Here is a 27,110-nt window from a genome sequence, read left to right as displayed (position 1 = left end):
TTCAGTTAAGATAGCCTTTATTTGACAGCAACAAATTTACAGTCAGTTTAACATACCATTAACAGTTCTGAAAGAAAGTAATATGCAGAAATTCTGCGCGCGGTGAAAACCGAGAAAATCTGCAAAAAGCTAACTACAAAAACAGTGACTATCTTATTTGGATGCAGAAAATCTGCATCCTGTTTTATGGGTAAAACAGGCCTAAAATTGACGGAATTCAGCTAAGATGCAGAAATCCTGCACGCGGTGAAAACCGAGAAAATCTGCAAAAAGCTAACTACAAAAACAGTGACTATCTTATTTGGATGCAGAAATTCTGCATCCTGTTTTATGGCTAAAACAGGCCTAAAATTGACGGAATTCAGCTAAGATGCAGAAATCCTGCACGCGGTGAAAACCGAGAAAATCTGCAAAAAGCTAACTACAAAAACAGTGACTATCTTATTTGGATGCAGAAATTCTGCATCCTGTTTTATGGCTAAAACAGGCCTAAAATTGACGGAATTCAGCTAAGATGCAGAAATCCTGCACGCGGTGAAAACCGAGAAAATCTGCAAAAAGCTAACTACAAAAACAGTGACTATCTTATTTGGATGCAGAAATTCTGCATCCTGTTTTATGGCTAAAACAGGCCTAAAATTGACGGAATTCAGCTAAGATGCAGAAATCCTGCACGCGGTGAAAACCGAGAAAATCTGCAAAAAGCTAACTACAAAAACAGTGACTATCTTATTTGGATGCAGAAATTCTGCATCCTGTTTTATGGCTAAAACAGGCCTAAAATTGACGGAATTCAGCTAAGATGCAGAAATTCTGCACGCCGTGAAAACCGAGAAAATCTGCAAAAAGCTAACTACAAAAACAGTGACTATCTTATTTGGATGCAGAAATTCTGCATCCTGTTTAATGGTTGCAATAGGCGTAAAATTGACCGAATTCAGATAAGATGCAGAAATTCTGCACGCGGTGAAGACCGAGAAAATCTGCAAAAAGCTAACTACAAAAACAGTGACTATCTTATTTGGATGCAGAAATTCTGCATCCTGTTTAATAGTTAAAACAGGCCTAAAATTGACCGAATTCAGCTAAAATGCAGAAATTCTGCACGCGGTGAAAACCGAGAAAATCTGCAAAAAGCTAACTACAAAAACAGTGACTATCTCATTTGGATGCAGAAATTCTGCATCCTGGTTAATGGTTACAATAGGCCTAAAATGGACCGAATTCAGCTAAGATGCAGAAATTCTGCACGCGGTGAAAACCAGAGAAAATCTGCATCCTGTTTAATGGTTACAATAGGCCTAAAATGGACTGAATTCAGCTAAGATGCAAAAATTCTGCACGAGGTGAAAACCGAGAAAATCTGCAAAAAGCTAACTACAAAAACAGTGACTATCTTATTTGGATGCAGAAATTCTGCATCCTGTTTAATGGTTACAATAGGCCTAAAATTGACCGAATTCAGCTAAGATGCAGAAATTCTGCACGCGGTGAAAACCGAGAAAATCTGCAAAAAGCTAATAATTACAAAAGCAGTGACTATCTTATTTGGATGCAGAAATTCTGCATCCTGTTTTATGGTTAAAATAGGCCTAAAATTGACTGAATTCAGCTAGGATGCAGGTGTTAAAAGCATCTGCATTCAATAATTTCCTTAATAATCAGTGACCACCTAGGGACATTGCTCAATATTTCAAAATACTCCAGTTTACCCAAATGGTCTAAATTAAATAAAATGCCATGTATTATATTGGAAACTCTAGGAGCTTGACAGTTTGAACCCCCCCCCCCCCCCCAAAAAAAAAAAGGAACACCTGTGTCTGGTGTCTAATAGTAAAATTGAATTAGCCTGTTCCAGGCTCCTAGAGAGATGCGCGAAGGAGAGTGCAAGGGGACGAAAACGAGGGGGGAATGAATTTATTGCGCCAGGTATGGTGAAGCTCAATCACCAAACAACAGTCTCATCGCTTCGTACACATCAGGGGGTCTGGTGAGATCTAGCCCTCGCCACAGAAAGCGGTGATACATCCCCCCCTCGTTTTCGTCCCCTCGCACTCTCCTTCGCGCATCTCTCTAAGAGCCTGGAACAGGCTAAATTGAATAAGCTATGACCAAAAACAAGCTTGAATGATATTAAACTAATACAAGTAGTCTTCAATTATCTATGGCTGGAGTAGAAAAGATGATGCAATACCAACACCCAGACAGCAATTCAAACTAACAATACTAATTAATGTTTGAAAAACATACTGGTACTAGTTTCTGGTCTCATAAAAGCCTAAAGCTGTTTTCTGAGTACAGCCTCGTGTCACCAACACAGAATTGATACGTGCCTAAAAATCTTGCTTTACTTGGAGTTACAAAAGATTTGACCCTTTTGGTAAAGGCACATACTCCCTGTAAAACATTAATAACCCTTTCACTCCCAAAGTCAATTATGTAGAAAAGCCATGTTATTCAAATTTTGAGTTTGTGGATGAAAATCCTGAGACATTCATAAAAACCTTTTCGGCAGTATAGTAATTTCACGTGGTGTACTTAGTTTACATTATTTCCCCCAAAAAAATAATGGGTTAGGGTTATCATCATTTTCTCCTAATTTTTGTCAAGGGCACTATTAACATGAACATTAAGGACGGTGCCTACTAACACAGAAGTATTTTTGCGCTGTTTATGACTATGCGGGGAAAGCAGATCATAGCAAGGGCTATGTGAATCCAAAAAGAAAATTGGGGGTAACCACGCATCTTTTAGAGATAATTAAGCAACAATAATTCTGTAAAATATAAAGGAATGTATGGCATTTTTTTCCAAATTGAAGCTTTATTATCTCCGAAAAATGCATGGTTACCTCCAATTTTCTTTTTGGAAACCAAGAGCACTTGTTAAGTTATCCTTTCTTTGCATAGTTTTAAACTGCTCAAAAATATCCCTTTATTACTAGGCACAACTCATAGGAAATCAGAGTATCTGAGATGCGCAGAATGTATGCGCAGTAACAAAAGTAGGCACGATCCTTAACAATGGCAGAGTACACTGTATCCTTACATGCATGTACATGCAAAGAGATGATGTCATAAAAAACTAAATTTATGAAATTATGGGATTTGTTAGTATATTGGGAAAGAACATGATGAAAAATGCCTACTTGCCAAATATCAGCATCTTGTTGCCATTTGGGGGTGATATATTAGCTGTGTTATGCCCCCAATTACTCCGTACAAATCCTTCTTATTTTGTCTCAATGCTGATTTTTGGCAAGTAGGCATTTTTCAGCATGTTCTTTCAGATTATACTAACAAAATAATCCCATAATTTCAAAAATTCAAATATTTGTGATGTCACACTTTAGGACTCTATTTAATTGTAACTGAGGTTTATGAATTATTAGAAGGATTCCTAAGGGAAGTATAGTTCTCCATCAAATGCCTCCTTGTTGTTACCTGTAACTTGTTTGCTTCGGTAAGTTCAAAGGAATGGAGAATAATGCACTCCTTTGGAAGAACTTCTGTCCAAGGTTCCCTTGTCCTTGGAAGGTTTCATGGAGACGACTTCCATCTGTAGGTCCCTTTCAAGTAATGGATTTTGAAGTGATCGTCTGTCAATTCTTTCACAATACCAATCACTGGCTCCTCTTCACAGTTTGACAAAAACACTGCCACATGGCTCTCGATTTGCAGCCCTTCCAAAAAAGAGTCAACATGTTGGACAGGATTCTGTCTATTGCTTGGGGCAACATACCTGCCAGTGTAAATCTGTGAAAGAAGAATACAGTTATCAGAAAAGTTAATGAAAATACTGAAGAATGCAGATATGAGTGATTTTTTAACTTAAAAGAACTGCCAAGTCTAAAGGTATGAATTAAGATGGCAACTCAAGAAATTACCAAAATCATCATGACGCTGCCATTGAAGCTGAAGTTTGGTCCAAAAAGTAACTAACATTACTGCAGCTTAGGATTTTGCAACACATGTAAGCTACTGTTTTTACCCATTATACAAAATGTTTTGCTAATGTTTCCAAAAGAAGTTAGCAGTAATGCTATAATTCTGAAAAGTTGCCAATACCAACAGTGTTTGCTAATGTTGTAAACGTGTGTGTTTGCATGTATGGCCGTCTGAATGTGTTTCTCAACTGTATGAAGGTGGGTACATGTAAATAATAATTATAAGAATAAGAAGATCGGTAGGTATCTATACAAGTCAAGTTCCTCAGTCTATAATAAATATCATACAGCGTTTACTTATCCAGACCATCCCAACTTGCCTGTTTTGTTGGCTGGCATTCCTTGTCCTGTAGTGTTTGAAGGTGTTCAGGAACAGAGTATTCAGCATTATATGGCTTTACTTTCTCAGCAGCCAGTAAAGCATCTAAAGGCCATTCCCAAGTCTCTGGCACAGCAGCCAAATCATCAATGTTGTTCACCCACTCACTCCAAAATGAGAATGCCTGTTCAGGGTAGTGCTCTCGAAACTTGCTCAGGTCACGCTTCAAACCTTCAACATCGATTTTGTCTAGCACAGGCTTAACCAGACTTGGTGTGCCACTTGGTTGATTTTGGTGTAAGAACAATTTTTCAAGATTAATAAATAAATAAATAAACAGTGCAAGGGTTTAATATTTAGACGTTACATGTATAACATCTTCATTATTCAGGATTTAAAGGACGGTGCCTACTTTTGTTACTGCGCATACGTTCTGCGCTTCTCGAGATACTAGGATTTCCTATGGGTGGTGCCTACTGATACAGGGATATTTTTGCACGGTTTAAAACTATGCAGAGAAAGCCAAAATTACCAAGTGCTCTTGGTAACCATGTATTTTTCAGCAATATTTCTAAGATGTGCCAAAATACAAAGCAATGTATAATAAAATATCTCAGAAAATAACTAGCCTGAAAACTGAGGTTTCCCATGTGCCCCCGCAAAGCCTGTTCGCATGCTAGGAAATAATATAAAAAGGAAAAGGAAATAATAAACGGTTCTAGCTACACCTTCAAAATAACCACAGGGCCTTCCCACTGCATGTGAGAGAGGCATTTCTGACAAACTTAAAACTCTTTGGCTGAGTATGGTCATGCAGCTGCTGTGCATGAGGTGCCAGCCATTCTTTGATGTTGTACACAGCATCCAACAGGAAATGGAAATTTTATATGCAATTTTGCATTGCCTCTTGCATTTCTATGGCAGAGAAGAAAATAAAATTACAAATGCCATCAACAATAAATATTACAAGTTGGGTTAATAATAATGATAATAATAATAATAATAATAATAATAATAATAATAATAATAATAATAATAATAATAATAATAATAATAATAAAAAGTCTAGAGAGATTCACTATTCCTACACATAGTTTGGGCCACGTTTAACGCCCCAGTCTATGTATAATCATTCTTATGGCATACATAAGTTTTTACAACTGTCATAACAATAATAATAATGATGATGATGATGATGATTGTAGCAATTGTATCCATTTCATATTAAGTAAGAGCATGTACTACTTAAGGTCCAAATTGATTCCTGATCTATTGTGAATTTCTTCCTTTGATTTCCTGTGCAACCATACATGTAAGTCACTTGAAGTCAGTCTACATGCTGCTTTCATTCAGGCACCCATTTGTTTGGTTCACAGCTATATAAGCTATCCATTATATTAAAACAGATCTGTCCACCTACCATCCATAGTGTAAACATCATTTACATCCAGGTGCTTTGAATAAACCCCCAAAGAGGCATCAATTTCTTCATGGGTGTGTCCCACAGGAAGGAAGTTTAATTTGATCTAAGGGATTGAAAAAACCCACACAAGTTACAAAAACCGAACAAACTAAACTAAAGTTAAAACTAAACCCATAGGACAACCAGGTATACACCTGTTTTAAGCAGACACCCCCTGTTAAGTGGACAGCAACACAAGTCCCATTTTTTCCCCACATGCATTTATTGTAAAAAATACCTGTTTGAATGGACACCTTTAATATATAAGCGAATGCTGACACCTTAAAATTGGTCATTTGTATTGTTAAAAACCTGTGTTAAGAACGGTGCCTACAAATAACTAAGTATTTTTGTGCAGTTTATGGCTATGCAGGGGAAGCAGATCTTAGCAAGGGCTTTTGAAATCCAAAAAGATAATTGGGTTACGGTAGCCGTAATGTTCTCTTTGGAAACCAAGAGCACTTGCTAAGTTCTGCTTTCTCCGTGTAGTTTTAAATCGCTCAAAAATATCCCTGCATTTAGTAGGCAACACAATAACAAATCCACAATGGTGTCCGTGTTGTAGATTACATTTTGCTGATGGTACAATTTGTCTTGTTTGTAAGTTGTAACACTAGTACTAACAAAATTATTTATCCAGTACAAGTTGTTTTAAACTGGCATGATTTCATCTTTTCAAGAAAGAGGATATTATTATTTTAGATGGCTTAATTGATTTCCAGATTAGGTTATTATTTTACAGTATCATTAGTTTTATTCAGCCTACAGCTGCATGTACATGGTATGTGAAAAGGCACGGAAATTCTGGAAATTCACACTTAACATTTACTACAACAGATATTTGCAAACAGACATGGCATTTGGTGACAATCTTTACCCATAAAATACACATACAGTCACAAAACTTGACCCACATTTATGCATTTTATGATTGAGTACCTCGTGAGGACAGCTTACCTTGTCAAACACAAGAAGTTCCGCCAGAAACTGTTCGCTTCTCGGAACAGATAATGTCCGCGGACAAATATCTGAGCATATTTTCACGCCAAATGGAGGCTATTGTTTATATACATTTATATAATCCCCCTTTTTTAGGGGGTGGGGAGGGGGGTGGGAGGTTTGTTGTTTTGGTGTGGTGATTGAATTTTTAAGCCTTCTTTGAATTGAACTAATATGAAATTTACAAGCAGGCCTCTCATTTGCATCCTTGACAAGCATGAAGGAGAGAAAGTTGAAGACACATCACCTATAGTTTTTCTTACATTTAAGGTCTACTGTCACAGAACTGATGTGTGTTTTTTGAGCTGTTGCTATGGTTATTTGACTTTTTGATTTTCAATGAACCATAGGACTTCTAGATTTTTACAAATTTACCAACGGGCCACTAATCTGCATCATTGACAAGAAGGAAGTGGAACTATGTACAAGAAAAAGCTACATTATTGGGCAGCTGTTGCCAAATATGATTACAAAGACAAACAATGGATAAGTGGGCAATAGATTTTTAAATGCATGTAAGCCTGTTACCATTATTTATAATACATAGATACTTGTTAGTTTCACTTGTACTTTCTGCCTACTCTAAATATGGACCAAGCTCCCGTAAAACCCTCTCCCCTCCCCTCTCCTCCTACCTGTCCCATTGAAATAAAAAACATTTCACCTATATAGTTATTCTTGCAATTGTCTACTGTCACTGCACTGATGTGGGTTTTTGAATTGATTGCGTGGTTATTGAATTTTTGTTTTTTCATTGAATTGTATGGACCACGCTCCCGTAAAACCCTCTCCCCTCCCCTCTCCTCTTATCTGTCCCATTGGAATAAAAAACCTTTCACCTATAGTTATTCTTACAACTGAGGTCTACTGTCACTGAAATGATGTGTGGTTTTTGAACTGATTGTGTGGTTATTGAACTTTTGATTTTTCATTGAATTGAACAGAACTCAATATTCCTTGTCAAAATGAAATTTAAATTTCATTGGTTCAAAGGAGACAATGTTATTAGAACTTAATGTATGGGTCAATTTAACCTCCAGGAGTTCGCAATATTTTTTTGCTTTATGTTCTCTTCCCCAACCTTGGACACAGAAAAAAAGGCAATTCCCCACCCTTAAATATTTGGCACAGACTAACATAACTGAAATAACTGGTAAATAATTATATGATGTACAAATGACATTGTCAGCCATAAAGAGTTTTCAAAGTCCATTTGGCCTTCCATGTGTCCTTTGATAACCCAAAAGGGAGATCGAAACCAGGTAAGAACATCAGTCATGCCACTTGTCTGTGGCTCGTGGAATACTGTTTGTTCTTACCTCAATTTGATGTCAATGTATAAAAAAGCCTTAACCCATGAGCACCCAAGTGGTGAGAGTGCAGATGAGGTATAAAAGGGTGAACGGGTTGTTTCTTTCAATACTTGAGAAATAATGTCATTTGCAATAATGCTATTCACTGGAAAAAAAAATCCAATGGTGATTTTACTTGGTTTTTTCCTGGATTTCACCTAAAATCCAGGATTGGTTAAATTGCAATTTTTCCAGGGTTGGTTATGGAGAAAAACCCAGGTTGGTTCTTGCAATTACCTAATCTGGAAATTTAGTTTTACCAGTGTTGGAATACGATAATTCCAGCAATGGTTTTCAAGTTAACCAGGAGTTAACCATCTTTGGGTTCAGCAAAATGTGGATTTGGTAACAGCAAAAACCAGAGTGTGATTCCAAAGAAAACAGTCAGGATAACGTGAAATCCAAGTCAGGAAATATTAACTATCCAGTCCTGTATTTCTGAAATACAGTTTGTGGAAAATGATTAACCCAGGGTTGGATAAGTAAAATCTCCTTTCATGGAAAATGATTAACCCAGGGTTGGATAAGTAAAATCTCCATTAATGGAAAATGATTAACCCAGGGTTGGATAAGTAAAATCTCCATCCATGGAAAATGATTAACCCAGGGTTGGATAAGTAAAATCTCCATTCATAGAAAATGATTAACCCAGGGTTGGATAAGTAAAATCTCCATTCATGGAAAATGATTAACCCAGGGTTGGATAAGTAAAATCTCCTTTCATGGAAAATGATTAACCCAGGGTTAGATAAGTAAAATCTCCATTCATGGAAAATGATTAACCCAGGGTTGGATAAGTAAACTCTCCTTTCATGGAAAATGATTAACCCAGGGTTGGATTAATAAAATCTCCATTCATGGAAAATGATTAACCCAGAGTTGGATAAGTAAAATCTCCATTCATGGAAAATGATTAACCCAGGGTTGGATAAGTAAAATCTCCTTTCATGGAAAATGATTAACCCAGGGTTGGATAAGTAAAATCTCCATTCATGGAAAATGATTAACCCAGGATTGGATAAGTAAAATCTCCACCCATGGAAAATGATTAACCCAGGGTTGGATCAGTAAAATCTCCATTCATGGAAAATGATTAACCCAGGGTTGGATAAGTAAAATCTCCATTCATGGAAAATGATTAACCCAGGGTTGGATTAGCAAAATCTCCATTCATGAAAAATGATTAACCCAGAATTGGATAAGTAAAATCTCAATTCATGGAAAATGATTAACCCAGGGTTGGATAAGTAAAATCTCCATCCATGGAATATGATTAACCCAGGGTTGGATAAGTAAAATCTCCATTCATGGAAAATGATTAACCCAGGGTTGGATAAGTAAAATCTCCATTCATGGAAAATGATTAACCCAGGGTTGGATAAGTAAAATCTCCATTCATGGAAAATGATTAACCCAGGGTTGGATAAGTAAAATCTCCTTTCATGGAAAATGATTAACCCAGGGTTGGATAAGTAAAATCTCCATTCATGGAAAATGATTAACCCAGGATTGGATAAGTAAAATCTCCATCCATAGAAAATGATTAACCCAGGGTTGGATAAGTAAAATCTCCATTCATGGAAAACGATTAACCCAGGGTTGGATAAGTAAAATCTCCATGCATGGAAAATGATTAACTCAGAGTTGGATAAGTAAAATCTCCATTCATGGAAAATGATTAACCCAGGGTTGGATAAGTAAAATCTCCTTTCATGGAAAATAATTAACCCAGGGTTGGATAAGTAAAATCTCCATTCATGGAAAATGATTAACCCAGGATTGGATAAGTAAAATCTCCATCCATAGAAAATGATTAACCTAGGGTTGGATAAGTAACATCTCCATTCATGGAAAATGATTAACCCAGGGTTGGATAAGTAAAATCTCCTTTCATGGAAAATGATTAACCCAGGGTTGGATAAGTAAAATCTCCTTTCATGGAAAATGATTAACCCAGGATTGGATAAGTAAAATCTCCATCCATAGAAAATGATTAACCTAGGGTTGGATAAGTAACATCTCCATTCATGGAAAATGATTAACCCAGGGTTGGATAAGTGAAATCTCCATTCATGGAAAATGATTAACCCAGGGTTGGATAAGTAAAATCTCTTTTCATGAAAAATGATTAACCCAGGGTTGCAGGATAAGTAAAATCTCCATTCATGGAAAATGATTAACCCAGGGTTGGATAAGTAAAATCTCCATCCATGGAAAATGATTAACCCAGGGTTGGATAAGTAAAATCTCCATTCATAAAAAAAAATTAACCCAGGGTTGGATAAGTAAAATCTCCATTCATGGAAAATGATTAACCCAGGGTTGGATAAGTAAAATCTCCTTTCATGGAAAATGATTAACCCAGGGTTGGATAAGTGAAATCTCCTTTCATGGAAAATGATTAACCTAGGGTTGGATAACTAAAATCTCTATTCATGGAAAATGATTAACCCAGGATTGGATAAGTAAAATCTCCATCCATGGAAAATGATTAACCCAGGGTTGGATAAGTAAAATCTCCATTCATGGAAAATGATTAACCCAGGGTTGGATAAGTAAAATCTCCATTCATGAAAAATGATTAACCCAGGGTTGGATAAGTAAAATCTCCTTTCATGGAAAATGATTAACCCAGGGTTGGATAAGTAAAATCTCAATTCATCGAAAATGATTAACCCAGGGTTGGATAAGTAAAATCTCCATTCATGGAAAATGATTAACCCAGGGGTGGATAAGTAAAATCTCCATCCATGGAAAATGATTAACCTAGGGTTGGATAAGTAAAATCTCCATTCATGGAAAATGATTAACCCAGGGTTGGATAAGTAAAATCTCAATTCATCGAAAATGATTAACCCAGGGTTGGATAAGTAAAATCTCCATTCATGGAAAATGATTAACCCAGGGGTGGATAAGTAAAATCTCCATCCATGGAAAATGATTAACCTAGGGTTGGATAAGTAAAATCTCCATTCATGGAAAATGATTAACCCAGGGTTGGTTAAGTAAAATCTCCATTCATGGAAAATGATTAACCCAGGGTTGGATAAGTAAAATCTCCTTTCATGGAAAATGATTAACCCAGGGTTGGATAAGTAAAATCTCCATTCATGGAAAATGATTAACCCAGGGTTGGATAAGTAAAATCTCCATTCATGGAAAATGATTAACCCAGGGTTGGATAAGTAAAATCTCCTTTCATGGAAAATGATTAACCCAGGGTTGGATAAGTAAAATCTCCATTCATGAAAAATGATTAACCCAGGGTTGGATAAGTAAAATCTCCTTTCATGGAAAATGATTAACCCAGGGTTGGATAAGTAAAATCTCCTTTCATGGAAAATGATTAACCCAGGGTTGGATAAGTAAAATCTCAATTCATGGAAAATGATTAACCCAGGGTTGGATAAGAAAAATCTCCATCCATGGAAAATGATTAACCCAGGGTTGGATAAGTAAAATCTTCTTTCATGGAAAATGATTAACACGGGGTTGGATAAGTAAAATCTCCATTCATGGAAAATGATTAACCCAGGGTTGGATAAGTAAAATCTCCTTTCATAGAAAATGATTAACCCAGGGTTGGATAAGTAAAATCTCCATTCATGGAAAATGATTAACCCAGGCTTGGATAAGTAAAATCTCGATTCTTGAAAAATGATTAACCCAGGGTTGGATAAGTAAAATCTCCTTTCATGGAAAATAATTAACCCAGGGTTGGATAAGTAAAATCTCCTTTCATGGAAAATGAGTAACCCAGGGTTGGATAAGTAAAATCTCCATCCATAGAAAATGATTAACCCAGGGTTGGAAAAAGTAAAATCTCCATTCATGGAAAATGATTAACCCAGGGTTGGATAAGAAAAATCTTCATTCATGGAAAATGATTAACCCAGAGTTCGATAAGTAAAATCTCCTTTCATGGAAAATGATTAACCCAGGGTTGGATAAGTAAAATCTCCTTTCATGGAACATGATTAACCCAGGGTTGGATAAGTAAAATCTCCATTCATGGAAAATGATTAACCCAGGATTGGATAAGTAAAATCTCCATCCATAGAAAATGATTAACCCAGGGTTGGATATGTAAAATCTCCATTCATGGAAAATGATTAACCCAGGGTTGGATAAGTAAAATCTCCATTCATGGAAAATGACTAACCCAGGGTTGGATAAGTAAAATCTCCTTTCATGGAAAATGATTAACCCAGGGTTGGATAAGTAAAATCCCCATTCATGGAAAATGATTAACCCAGGATTGGATAAGTAAAGTCTCCTTTCATGGAAAATGATCAACCCAGGGTTGGATTAATAAAATCTCCATTCATGGAAAATGATTAACCCAGGGTTGGATACGTAAAATCTCCATTCATGGAAAATGATTAACCCAGGGTTGGATAAGTAAAATCTCGTTTCATGGAAAATGATTAACCCAGGATTGGATAAGTAAAATCTCCATGCATGGAAAATGATTAACCCAGGGGTGGATAAGTAAAATCTCCATTCATGGAAAATGATTAACCCAGGGTTGGATAAGTAAAATCTCCTTTCATGGAAAATGATTAACCCAGGGTTGGATAAGTAAAATCTCCATTCATGGAAAATGATTAACCCAGGGTTGGATAAGTAAAATCTCCATTCATGGAAAATGATTAACCCAGGGTTGGATAAGTAAAATCTCCTTTCATGGAAAATGATTAACCCAGGGTTGGATAAGTAAAATCTCCTTTCATGGAAAATGATTAACCCAGGGTTGGATAAGTAAAATCTCAATTCATGGAAAATGATTAACCCAGGGTTGGATAAGTAAAATCTCCATCCATGGAAAATGATTAACCCAGGGTTGGATAAGTAAAATCTCCATTCATGGAAAATGATTAACCGAGGGTTGGATAAGTAAAATCTCCATTCATGGAAAATGATTAACCCAGGGTTGGATAAGTAAAATCTCCATTCATGGAAAATGATTAACCCAGGGTTGGATAAGTAAAATCTCCTTTCATGGAAAATGATTAACCCAGGGTTGGATAAGTAAAATCTCCTTTCATGGAAAATGATTAAGACAGGGTTGGATAAGTAAAATTACTATTCATGGAAAATGATTAACCCAGGATTGGATAAGTAAAATCTCCATCCATGGAAAATGATTAACCCAGGGTTGGATAAGTAAAATCTCCATTCATGGAAAATGATTAACCCAGGGTTGGATAAGTAAAATCTCGATTCATGAAAAATGATTAACCCAGGGTTGGATAAGTAAAATCTCCTTTCATGGAAAATAATTAACCCAGGGTTGGATAAGTAAAATCTCCTTTCATGGAAAATGAGTAACCCAGGGTTGGATAAGTAAAATCTCCATCCATAGAAAATGATTAACCCAGGGTTGGAAAAAGTAAAATCTCCATTCATGGAAAATGATTAACCCAGGGTTGGATAAGTAAAATCTCCATTCATGGAAAATGATTAACCCAGAGTTCGATAAGTAAAATCTCCTTTCATGGAAAATGATTAACCCAGGGTTGGATAAGTAAAATCTCCTTTCATGGAAAATGATTAACCCAGGGTTGGATAAGTAAAATCTCCATTCATGGAAAATGATTAACCCAGGATTGGATAAGTAAAATCTCCATCCATAGAAAATGATTAACCCAGGGTTGGATATGTAAAATCTCCATTCATGGAAAATGATTAACCCAGGGTTGGATAAGTAAAATCTCCATTCATGGAAAATGACTAACCCAGGGTTGGATAAGTAAAATCTCCTTTCATGGAAAATGATTAACCCAGGGTTGGATAAGTAAAATCCCCATTCATGGAAAATGATTAACCCAGGATTGGATAAGTAAAGTCTCCTTTCATGGAAAATGATTAACCCAGGGTTGGATTAATAAAATCTCCATTCATGGAAAATGATTAACCCAGGGTTGGATACGTAAAATCTCCATTCATGGAAAATGATTAACCCAGGGTTGGATAAGTAAAATCTCGTTTCATGGAAAATGATTAACCCAGGATTGGATAAGTAAAATCTCCATGCATTGAAAATGATTAACCCAGGGGTGGATAAGTAAAATCTCCATTCATGGAAAATGATTAACCCAGGGTTGGATAAGTAAAATCTCCTTTCATGGAAAATGATTAACCCAGGGTTGGATAAGTAAAATCTCCATTCATGGAAAATGATTAACCCAGGGTTGGATAAGTAAAATCTCCATTCATGGAAAATGATTAACCCAGGGTTGGATAAGTAAAATCTCCTTTCATGGAAAATGATTAACCCAGGGTTGGATAAGTAAAATCTCCTTTCATGGAAAATGATTAACCCAGGGTTGGATAAGTAAAATCTCAATTCATGGAAAATGATTAACCCAGGGTTGGATAAGTAAAATCTCCATCCATGGAAAATGATTAACCCAGGGTTGGATAAGTAAAATCTCCATTCATGGAAAATGATTAACCGAGGGTTGGATAAGTAAAATCTCCATTCAGGGAAAATGATTAACCCAGGGTTGGATAAGTAAAATCTCCATTCATGGAAAATGATTAACCCAGGGTTGGATAAGTAAAATCTCCTTTCATGGAAAATGATTAACCCAGGGTTGGATAAGTAAAATCTCCTTTCATGGAAAATGATTAAGACAGGGTTGGATAAGTAAAATTACTATTCATGGAAAATGATTAACCCAGGATTGGATAAGTAAAATCTCCATCCATGGAAAATGATTAACCCAGGGTTGGATAAGTAAAATCTCCATTCATGGAAAATGATTAACCCAGGGTTGGATAAGTAAAATCTCCATTCATGGAAAATGATTAACCCAGGGTTGGATAAGTAAAATCTCCTTTCATGGAAAATGATTAACCCAGGGTTGGATAAGTAAAATCTCCATTCATGGAAAATGATTAACCCAGGATTGAATAAGTAAAATCTCCATCCATAGAAAATGATTAACCCAGGGTTGGATAAGTAAAATCTCCATTCATGGAAAATGATTAACCCAGGGTTGGATAAGTAAAATCTCCATTCAGGGAAAATGATTAACCCAGGGTTGGATAAGTAAAATCTCCTTTCATGGAAAATGATTAACCCAGGGTTGGATAAGTAAAATCTCCTTTCATGGAAAATGATTAACCCAGGGTTGGATAAGTAAAATCTCCTTTCATGGAAAATGATTAACCCAGGGTTGGATAAGTAAAATCTCCTTTAATGGAAAATGATTAACCCAGAGTTGGATAAGTAAAATCTCCATCCATAGAAAATGATTAACCCAGGGTTGGATAAGTAAAATCTCCATTCATGAAAATGATTAACCCAGAGTTGGATAAGTAAAATCTCCATTCATGGAAAATGATTAACCCAGGGTTGGATAAGTAAAATCTCCTTTCATGGAAAATTATTAACCCAGGGTTGGATAAGTGAAATCTCCATTCATGGAAAATGATTAACCCAGGGTTGGATAAGTAAAATCTCTTTTCATGAAAAATGATTAACCCAGGGTTGGATAAGTAAAATCTCCATCCATGGAAAATGATTAACCCAGGGTTGGATAAGCAAAATCTCCATCCATGGAAAATGATTAACCCAGGGTTGGATAAGTAAAATCTCCATTCATGGAAAATGATTAACCCAGGGTTGGATAAGTAAAATCTCCTTTCATGGAAAATGATTAACCTAGGGTTGGATAAGTAAAATCTCCATTCATGGAAAATGATTAACCCAGGGTTGGATAAGTAAACTCTCCTTTCATGAAAAATGATTAACCCAGGGTTGGATTAATAAAATCTCCATTCATGGAAAATGATTAACCCAGGGTTGGATAAGTAAAATCTCCATTCATGGAAAATGATTAACCCAGGGTTGGATAAGTAAAATCTCCTTTCATGGAAAATGATTAACCCAGGGTTGGATAAGTAAAATCTCCATTCATGGAAAATGATTAACCCAGAGTTGGATAAGTAAAATCTCCATTCATGGAAAATGATTAACCCAGGGTTGGATAAGTAAAATCTCCTTTCATGGAAAATGATTAACCCAGGGTTGGATAAGTAAAATCTCCATTCATGTAAAATGATTAACCCAGGATTGGATAAGTAAAATCTCCATCCATGGAAAATGATTAACCTAGGGTTGGATAAGTAAAATCCCCATTCATGGAAAATGATTAACCCAGGGTTGGATAAGTAAAATCTCCATTCAGGGAAAATGATTAACCCAGGGTTGGATAAGTAAAATCTCCTTTCATGGAAAATGATTAACCCAGGGTTGGATAAGTAAAATCTCCTTTCATGGAAAATGATTAACCCAGGGTTGGATAAGTAAAATCTCCTTTCATGGAAAATGATTAACCCAGGGTTGGATAAGTAAAATCTCCTTTAATGGAAAATGATTAACCCAGAGTTGGATAAGTAAAATCTCCATCCATAGAAAATGATTAACCCAGGGTTGGATAAGTAAAATCTCCATTCATGAAAATGATTAACCCAGAGTTGGATAAGTAAAATCTCCATTCATGGAAAATGATTAACCCAGGGTTGGATAAGTAAAATCTCCTTTCATGGAAAATTATTAACCCAGGGTTGGATAAGTGAAATCTCCATTCATGGAAAATGATTAACCCAGGGTTGGATAAGTAAAATCTCTTTTCATGAAAAATGATTAACCCAGGGTTGGATAAGTAAAATCTCCATCCATGGAAAATGATTAACCCAGGGTTGGATAAGCAAAATCTCCATCCATGGAAAATGATTAACCCAGGGTTGGATAAGTAAAATCTCCATTCATGGAAAATGATTAACCCAGGGTTGGATAAGTAAAATCTCCTTTCATGGAAAATGATTAACCTAGGGTTGGATAAGTAAAATCTCCATTCATGGAAAATGATTAACCCAGGGTTGGATAAGTAAACTCTCCTTTCATGAAAAATGATTAACCCAGGGTTGGATTAATAAAATCTCCATTCATGGAAAATGATTAACCCAGGGTTGGATAAGTAAAATCTCCATTCATGGAAAATGATTAACCCAGGGTTGGATAAGTAAAATCTCCTTTCATGGAAAATGATTAACCCAGGGTTGGATAAGTAAAATCTCCTTTCATGGAAAATGATTAACCCAGGGTTGGATAAGTAAAATCTCCATTCATGTAAAATGATTAACCCAGGATTGGATAAGTAAAATCTCCATCCATGGAAAATGATTAACCTAGGGTTGGATAAGTAAAATCCCCATTCATGGAAAATGATTAACCCAGGGTTGGATAAGTAAAATCTCCATTCATGGAAAATGATTAACCCAGGGTTGGATTAGTAAAATCTCCATTCATGAAAAATGATTAACCCAGAATTGGATAAGTAAAATCTCAATTCATGGAAAATGATTAACCCAGGGTTGGATAAGTAAAATCTTCATCCATGGAAAATGATTAACCCAGGGTTGGATAAGTAAAATCTCCATTCATAAAAAATAATTAACCCAGGGTTGGATAAGTAAAATCTCCATTCATGGAAAATGATTAACCCAGGATTGGATAAGTAAAATCTCCTTTCATGGAAAATGATTAACCCAGGGTTGGATAAGTGAAATCTCCTTTCATGGAAAATGATTAATCCAGGGTTGGATAACTAAAATCTCTATTCATGGAAAATGATTAACCCAGGATTGGATAAGTAAAATCTCCATCCATGGAAAATGATTAACCCAGGGTTGGATAGGTAAAATCTCCATTCATGGAAAATGATTAACCCAGGGTTGGATAAGTAAAATCTCCATTCATGAAAAATGATTAACCCAGGGTTGGATAAGTAAAATCTCCTTTCATGGAAAATGATTAACCCAGGGTTGGATAAGTAAAATCTCCTTTCATGGAAAATGATTAACCCAGGGTTGGATAAGTAAAATCTCCATTCATGGAAAATGATTAACCCAGAGTTGGATAAGTAAAATCTCCATTCATGGAAAATGATTAACCCAGGGTTGGATAAGTAAAATCTCCTTTCATGGAAAATTATTAACCCAGGGTTGGATAAGTAAAATCTCCATTCATGGAAAATGATTAACCCAGGGTTGGATAAGTAAAATCTCCATTCATGGAAAATGATTAACCCAGGGTTGGATAAGTAAAATCTCCTTTCATGGAAAATGATTAACCCAGGGTTGGATAAGTAAAATATCCTTTCATGGAAAATGATTAACCCAGGGTTCGATAAGTAACATCTCAATTCATGGAAAATGATTAACCCAGGGTTGGATAAGTAAAATCTCCATCCATGGAAAATGATTAACCCAGGGTTGGATAAGTAAAATCTCCATTCATGGAAAATGATTAACCGAGGGTTGGATAAGTAAAATCTCCATTCATGGAAAATGATTAACCCAGGGTTGGATAAGTAAAATCTCCATTCATGGAAAATGATTAACCCAGGGTTGGATAAGTAAAATCTCCTTTCATGGAAAATGATTAACCCAGGGTTGGATAAGTAAAATCTCCTTTCATGGAAAATGATTAAGACAGGGTTGGATAAGTAAAATTACTATTCATGGAAAATGATTAACCCAGGATTGGATAAGTAAAATCTCCATCCATGGAAAATGATTAACCCAGGGTTGGATAAGTAAAATCTCCATTCATGGAAAATGATTAACCCAGGGTTGGATAAGTAAAATCTCGATTCATGAAAAATGATTAACCCAGGGTTGGATAAGTAAAATCTCCTTTCATGGAAAATAATTAACCCAGGGTTGGATAAGTAAAATCTCCTTTCATGGAAAATGAGTAACCCAGGGTTGGATAAGTAAAATCTGCATCCATAGAAAATGATTAACCCAGGGTTGGAAAAAGTAAAATCTCCATTCATGGAAAATGATTAACCCAGGGTTGGATAAGTAAAATCTCCATTCATGGAAAATGATTAACCCAGAGTTCGATAAGTAAAATCTCCTTTCATGGAAAATGATTAACCCAGGGTTGGATAAGTAAAATCTCCTTTCATGGAAAATGATTAACCCAGGGTTGGATAAGTAAAATCTCCATTCATGGAAAATGATTAACCCAGGATTGGATAAGTAAAATCTCCATCCATAGAAAATGATTAACCCAGGGTTGGATATGTAAAATCTCCATTCATGGAAAATGATTAACCCAGGGTTGGATAAGTAAAATCTCCATTCATGGAAAATGACTAACCCAGGGTTGGATAAGTAAAATCTCCTTTCATGGAAAATGATTAACCCAGGGTTGGATAAGTAAAATCCCCATTCATGGAAAATGATTAACCCAGGATTGGATAAGTAAAGTCTCCTTTCATGGAAAATGATTAACCCAGGGTTGGATTAATAAAATCTCCATTCATGGAAAATGATTAACCCAGGGTTGGATACGTAAAATCTCCATTCATGGAAAATGATTAACCCAGGGTTGGATAAGTAAAATCTCGTTTCATGGAAAATGATTAACCCAGGATTGGATAAGTAAAATCTCCATGCATGGAAAATGATTAACCCAGGGGTGGATAAGTAAAATCTCCATTCATGGAAAATGATTAACCCAGGGTTGGATAAGTAAAATCTCCTTTCATGGAAAATGATTAACCCAGGGTTGGATAAGTAAAATCTCCATTCATGGAAAATGATTAACCCAGGGTTGGATAAGTAAAATCTCCATTCATGGAAAATGATTAACCCAGGGTTGGATAAGTAAAATCTCCTTTCATGGAAAATGATTAACCCAGGGTTGGATAAGTAAAATATCCTTTCATGGAAAATGATTAACCCAGGGTTGGATAAGTAACATCTCAATTCATGGAAAATGATTAACCCAGGGTTGGATAAGTAAAATCTCCATCCATGGAAAATGATTAACCCAGGGTTGGATAAGTAAAATCTCCATTCATGGAAAATGATTAACCGAGGGTTGGATAAGTAAAATCTCCATTCATGGAAAATGATTAACCCAGGGTTGGATAAGTAAAATCTCCATTCATGGAAAATGATTAACCCAGGGTTGGATAAGTAAAATCTCCTTTCATGGAAAATGATTAACCCAGGGTTGGATAAGTAAAATCTCCTTTCATGGAAAATGATTAAGACAGGGTTGGATAAGTAAAATTACTATTCATGGAAAATGATTAACCCAGGATTGGATAAGTAAAATCTCCATCCATGGAAAATGATTAACCCAGGGTTGGATAAGTAAAATCTCCATTCATGGAAAATGATTAACCCAGGGTTGGATAAGTAAAATCTCGATTCATGAAAAATGATTAACCCAGGGTTGGATAAGTAAAATCTCCTTTCATGGAAAATAATTAACCCAGGGTTGGATAAGTAAAATCTCCTTTCATGGAAAATGAGTAACCCAGGGTTGGATAAGTAAAATCTGCATCCATAGAAAATGATTAACCCAGGGTTGGAAAAAGTAAAATCTCCATTCATGGAAAATGATTAACCCAGGGTTGGATAAGTAAAATCTCCATTCATGGAAAATGATTAACCCAGAGTTCGATAAGTAAAATCTCCTTTCATGGAAAATGATTAACCCAGGGTTGGATAAGTAAAATCTCCTTTCATGGAAAATGATTAACCCAGGGTTGGATAAGTAAAATCTCCATTCATGGAAAATGATTAACCCAGGATTGGATAAGTAAAATCTCCATCCATAGAAAATGATTAACCCAGGGTTGGATATGTAAAATCTCCATTCATGGAAAATGATTAACCCAGGGTTGGATAAGTAAAATCTCCATTCATGGAAAATGACTAACCCAGGGTTGGATAAGTAAAATCTCCTTTCATGGAAAATGATTAACCCAGGGTTGGATAAGTAAAATCCCCATTCATGGAAAATGATTAACCCAGGATTGGATAAGTAAAGTCTCCTTTCATGGAAAATGATTAACCCAGGGTTGGATTAATAAAATCTCCATTCATGGAAAATGATTAACCCAGGGTTGGATACGTAAAATCTCCATTCATGGAAAATGATTAACCCAGGGTTGGATAAGTAAAATCTCGTTTCATGGAAAATGATTAACCCAGGATTGCATAAGTAAAATCTCCATGCATGGAAAATGATTAACCCAGGGGTGGATAAGTAAAATCTCCATTCATGGAAAATGATTAACCCAGGGTTGGATAAGTAAAATCTCCTTTCATGGAAAATGATTAACCCAGGGTTGGATAAGTAAAATCTCCATTCATGGAAAATGATTAACCCAGGGTTGGATAAGTAAAATCGCCATTCATGGAAAATGATTAACCCAGGGTTGGATAAGTAAAATCTCCTTTCATGGAAAATGATTAACCCAGGGTTGGATAAGTAAAATCTCCTTTCATGGAAAATGATTAACCCAGGGTTGGATAAGTAAAATCTCAATTCATGGAAAATGATTAACCCAGGGTTGGATAAGTAAAATCTCCATCCATGGAAAATGATTAACCCAGGGTTGGATAAGTAAAATCTCCATTCATGGAAAATGATTAACCGAGGGTTGGATAAGTAAAATCTCCATTCATGGAAAATGATTAACCCAGGGTTGGATAAGTAAAATCTCCATTCATGGAAAATGATTAACCCAGGGTTGGATAAGTAAAATCTCCTTTCATGGAAAATGATTAACCCAGGGTTGGATAAGTAAAATCTCCTTTCATGGAAAATGATTAAGACAGGGTTGGATAAGTAAAATTACTATTCATGGAAAATGATTAACCCAGGATTGGATAAGTAAAATCTCCATCCATGGAAAATGATTAACCCAGGGTTGGATAAGTAAAATCTCCATTCATGGAAAATGATTAACCCAGGGTTGGATAAGTAAAATCTCCATTCATGGAAAATGATTAACCCAGGGTTGGATAAGTAAAATCTCCTTTCATGGAAAATGATTAACCCAGGGTTGGATAAGTAAAATCTCCATTCATGGAAAATGATTAACCCAGGATTGAATAAGTAAAATCTCCATCCATAGAAAATGATTAACCCAGGGTTGGATAAGTAAAATCTCCATTCATGGAAAATGATTAACCCAGGATTGAATAAGTAAAATCTCCATCCATAGAAAATGATTAACCCAGGGTTGGATAAGTAAAATCTCCATTCATGGAAAATGATTAACCCAGGGTTGGATAAGTAAAATCTCCATTCAGGGAAAATGATTAACCCAGGGTTGGATAAGTAAAATCTCCTTTCATGGAAAATGATTAACCCAGGGTTGGATAAGTAAAATCTCCTTTCATGGAAAATGATTAACCCAGGGTTGGATAAGTAAAATCTCCTTTCATGGAAAATGATTAACCCAGGGTTGGATAAGTAAAATCTCCTTTAATGGAAAATGATTAACCCAGAGTTGGATAAGTAAAATCTCCATCCATAGAAAATGATTAACCCAGGGTTGGATAAGTAAAATCTCCATTCATGAAAATGATTAACCCAGAGTTGGATAAGTAAAATCTCCATTCATGGAAAATGATTAACCCAGGGTTGGATAAGTAAAATCTCCTTTCATGGAAAATTATTAACCCAGGGTTGGATAAGTGAAATCTCCATTCATGGAAAATGATTAACCCAGGGTTGGATAAGTAAAATCTCTTTTCATGAAAAATGATTAACCCAGGGTTGGATTAGTAAAATCTCCATCCATGGAAAATGATTAACCCAGGGTTGGATAAGCAAAATCTCCATCCATGGAAAATGATTAACCCAGGGTTGGATAAGTAAAATCTCCATTCATGGAAAATGATTAACCCAGGGTTGGATAAGTAAAATCTCCTTTCATGGAAAATGATTAACCTAGGGTTGGATAAGTAAAATCTCCATTCATGGAAAATGATTAACCCAGGGTTGGATAAGTAAACTCTCCTTTCATGGAAAATGATTAACCCAGGGTTGGATTAATAAAATCTCCATTCATGGAAAATGATTAACCCAGGGTTGGATAAGTAAATTCTCCATTCATGGAAAATGATTAACCCAGGGTTGGATAAGTAAAATCTCCTTTCATGGAAAATGATTAACCCAGGGTTGGATAAGTAAAATCTCCATTCATGGAAAATGATTAACCCAGAGTTGGATAAGTAAAATCTCCATTCATGGAAAATGATTAACCCAGGGTTGGATAAGTAAAATCTCCTTTCATGGAAAATGATTAACCCAGGGTTGGATAAGTAAAATCTCCATTCATGTAAAATGATTAACCCAGGATTGGATAAGTAAAATCTCCATCCATGGAAAATGATTAACCCAGGGTTGGATAAGTAAAATCCCCATTCATGGAAAATGATTAACCCCGGGTTGGATAAGTAAAATCTCCATTCATGGAAAATGATTAACCCAGGGTTGGATTAGTAAAATCTCCATTCATGAAAAATGATTAACCCAGAATTGGATAAGTAAAATCTCAATTCATGGAAAATGATTAACCCAGGGTTGGATAAGTAAAATCTTCATCCATGGAAAATGATTAACCCAGGGTTGGATAAGTAAAATCTCCATTCATAAAAAATAATTAACCCAGGGTTGGATAAGTAAAATCTCCATTCATGGAAAATGATTAACCCAGGATTGGATAAGTAAAATCTCCTTTCATGGAAAATGATTAACCCAGGGTTGGATAAGTGAAATCTCCTTTCATGGAAAATGATTAATCCAGGGTTGGATAACTAAAATCTCTATTCATGGAAAATGATTAACCCAGGATTGGATAAGTAAAATCTCCATCCATGGAAAATGATTAACCCAGGGTTGGATAGGTAAAATCTCCATTCATGGAAAATGATTAACCCAGGGTTGGATAAGTAAAATCTCCATTCATGAAAAATGATTAACCCAGGGTTGGATAAGTAAAATCTCCTTTCATGGAAAATGATTAACCCAGGGTTGGATAAGTAAAATCTCCTTTCATGGAAAATGATTAACCCAGGGTTGGATAAGTAAAATCTCCATTCATGGAAAATGATTAGCCCAGAGTTGGATAAGTAAAATCTCCATTCATGGAAAATGATTAACCCAGGGTTGGATAAGTAAAATCTCCTTTCATGGAAAATGATTAACCCAGGGTTGGATAAGTAAAATCTCCATTCATGGAAAATGATTAACCCAGGATTGGATAAGTAAAATCTCCATCCATGGAAAATGATTAACCCAGGGTTGGATAAGTAAAATCTCCATTCATGGAAAATGATTAACCCAGGGTTGGATAAGTAAAATCTCCATTCATGGAAAATGATTAACCCAGGGTTGGATTAGTAAAATCTCTATTCATGAAAAATGATTAACCCAGAATTGGATAAGTAAAATCTCCATTCATAAAAAATAATTAACCCAGGGTTGGATAAGTAAAATCTCCATTCATGGAAAATGATTAACCCAGGGTTGGATAAGTAAAATCCCCTTTCATGGAAAATGATTAACCGAGGGTTGGATAAGTGAAATCTCCTTTCATGGAAAATGATTAACCCAGGGTTGGATAACTAAAATCTCTATTCATGGAAAATGATTAACCCAGGGTTGGATAAGTAAAATCTCCTTTCATGGAAAATGATTAACCCAGGGTTGGATAAGTAAAATCTCCTTTCATGGAAAATGATTAAGACAGGGTTGGATAAGTAAAATTACTATTCATGGAAAATGATTAACCCAGGATTGGATAAGTAAAATCTCCATCCATGGAAAATGATTAACCCAGGGTTGGATAAGTAAAATCTCCATTCATGGAAAATGATTAACCCAGGGTTGGATAAGTAAAATCTCCATTCATGGAAAATGATTAACCCAGGGTTGGATAAGTAAAATCTCCTTTCATGGAAAATGATTAACCCAGGGTTGGATAAGTAAAATCTCCATTCATGGAAAATGATTAACCCAGGATTGAATAAGTAAAATCTCCATCCATAGAAAATGATTAACCCAGGGTTGGATAAGTAAAATCTCCATTCATGGAAAATGATTAACCCAGGGTTGGATAAGTAAAATCTCCATTCAGGGAAAATGATTAACCCAGGGTTGGATAAGTAAAATCTCCTTTCATGGAAAATGATTAACCCAGGGTTGGATAAGTAAAATCTCCTTTCATGGAAAATGATTAACCCAGGGTTGGATAAGTAAAATCTCCTTTCATGGAAAATGATTAACCCAGGGTTGGATAAGTAAAATCTCCTTTAATGGAAAATGATTAACCCAGAGTTGGATAAGTAAAATCTCCATCCATAGAAAATGATTAACCCAGGGTTGGATAAGTAAAATCTCCATTCATGAAAATGATTAACCCAGAGTTGGATAAGTAAAATCTCCATTCATGGAAAATGATTAACCCTGGGTTGGATAAGTAAAATCTCCTTTCATGGAAAATTATTAACCCAGGGTTGGATAAGTGAAATCTCCATTCATGGAAAATGATTAACCCAGGGTTGGATAAGTAAAATCTCTTTTCATGAAAAATGATTAACCCAGGGTTGGATAAGTAAAATCTCTATCCATGGAAAATGATTAACCCAGGGTTGGATAAGCAAAATCTCCATCCATGGAAAATGATTAACCCAGGGTTGGATAAGTAAAATCTCCATTCATGGAAAATGATTAACCCAGGGTTGGATAAGTAAAATCTCCTTTCATGGAAAATGATTAACCCAGGGTTGGATAAGTAAAATCTCCATTCATGGAAAATGATTAACCCAGGGTTGGATAAGTAAACTCTCCTTTCATGGAAAATGATTAACCCAGGGTTGGATAAGTAAAATCTCCATTCATGGAAAATGATTAACCCAGAGTTGGATAAGTAAAATCTCCATTCATGGAAAATGATTAACCCAGGGTTGGATAAGTAAAATCTCCTTTCATGGAAAATTATTAACCCAGGGTTGGATAAGTAAAATCTCCATTCATGGAAAATGATTAACCCAGGGTTGGATAAGTAAAATCTCCTTTCATGGAAAATGATTAACCCAGGGTTGGATAAGTAAAATCTCCATTCATGGAAAATGATTAACCCAGAGTTGGATAAGTAAAATCTCCATTCATGGAAAATGATTAACCCAGGGTTGGATAAGTAAAATCTCCTTTCATGGAAAATTATTAACCCAGGGTTGGATAAGTAAAATCTCCATTCATGTAAAATGATTAACCCAGGATTGGATAAGTAAAATCTCCATCCATGGAAAATGATTAACCCAGGGTTGGATAAGTAAAATCCCCATTCATGGAAAATGATTAACCCAGGGTTGGATAAGTAAAATCTCCATTCATGGAAAATGATTAACCCAGGGTTGGATTAGTAAAATCTCCATTCATGAAAAATGATTAACCCAGAATTGGATAAGTAAAATCTCAATTCATGGAAAATGATTAACCCAGGGTTGGATAAGTAAAATCTTCATCCATGGAAAATGATTAACCCAGGGTTGGATAAGTAAAATCTCCATTCATAAAAAATAATTAACCCAGGGTTGGATAAGTAAAATCTCCATTCATGGAAAATGATTAACCCAGGATTGGATAAGTAAAATCTCCATTCATGGAAAATGATTAACCCAGGGTTGGATAAGTGAAATCTCCTTTCATGGAAAATGATTAATCCAGGGTTGGATAACTAAAATCTCTATTCATGGAAAATGATTAACCCAGGATTGGATAAGTAAAATCTCCATCCATGGAAAATGATTAACCCAGGGTTGGATAGGTAAAATCTCCATTCATGGAAAATGATTAACCCAGGGTTGGATAAGTAAAATCTCCATTCATGAAAAATGATTAACCCAGGGTTGGATAAGTAAAATCTCCTTTCATGGAAAATGATTAACCCAGGGTTGGATAAGTAAAATCTCCTTTCATGGAAAATGATTAACCCAGGGTTGGATAAGTAAAATCTCCATTCATGGAAAATGATTAACCCAGGGTTGGATAAGTAAAATCTCCTTTCATGGAAAATGATTAACCCAGGGTTGGATAAGTAAAATCTCCATTCATGGAAAATGATTAACCCAGGATTGGATAAGTAAAATCTCCATCCATGGAAAATGATTAACCCAGGGTTGGATAAGTAAAAT

The 27,110-nt window shown here is 35.6% G+C and overlaps 1 long non-coding RNA gene across 2 annotated transcripts in view; it reads right to left on the bottom strand.

Moving 5' to 3' along the window:
* Positions 1–27,110, bottom strand: part of LOC146456067 (uncharacterized) — a 113,680-nt gene continuing 86,570 nt past the window's right edge. The window contains exons 2-6 of one of the 2 annotated variants that reach the window (XR_014858875.1): positions 5,686–5,791; positions 4,994–5,180; positions 4,267–4,546; positions 2,056–3,755; positions 1–1,859 (exon numbers count right to left, since the gene is read on the bottom strand). This is a non-coding gene — a long non-coding RNA (uncharacterized LOC146456067). Of the gene's footprint in view, positions 1,860–2,055; positions 3,756–4,266; positions 5,181–5,685; positions 5,792–27,110 lie in introns of both variants that reach the window. The other variant, XR_014858874.1, reaches the window with a different exon arrangement.

This window comes from Pavona decussata, unplaced genomic scaffold (assembly GCF_977016875.1).
Source record: "Pavona decussata unplaced genomic scaffold, jaPavDecu1.1 SCAFFOLD_261, whole genome shotgun sequence".
In the NCBI taxonomy this organism is placed as follows: Eukaryota; Metazoa; Cnidaria; class Anthozoa; order Scleractinia; family Agariciidae; genus Pavona; species Pavona decussata.
Note: the sequence above shows the minus strand (reverse complement) of the source record. Positions and strands in the feature narration are given on the sequence as shown.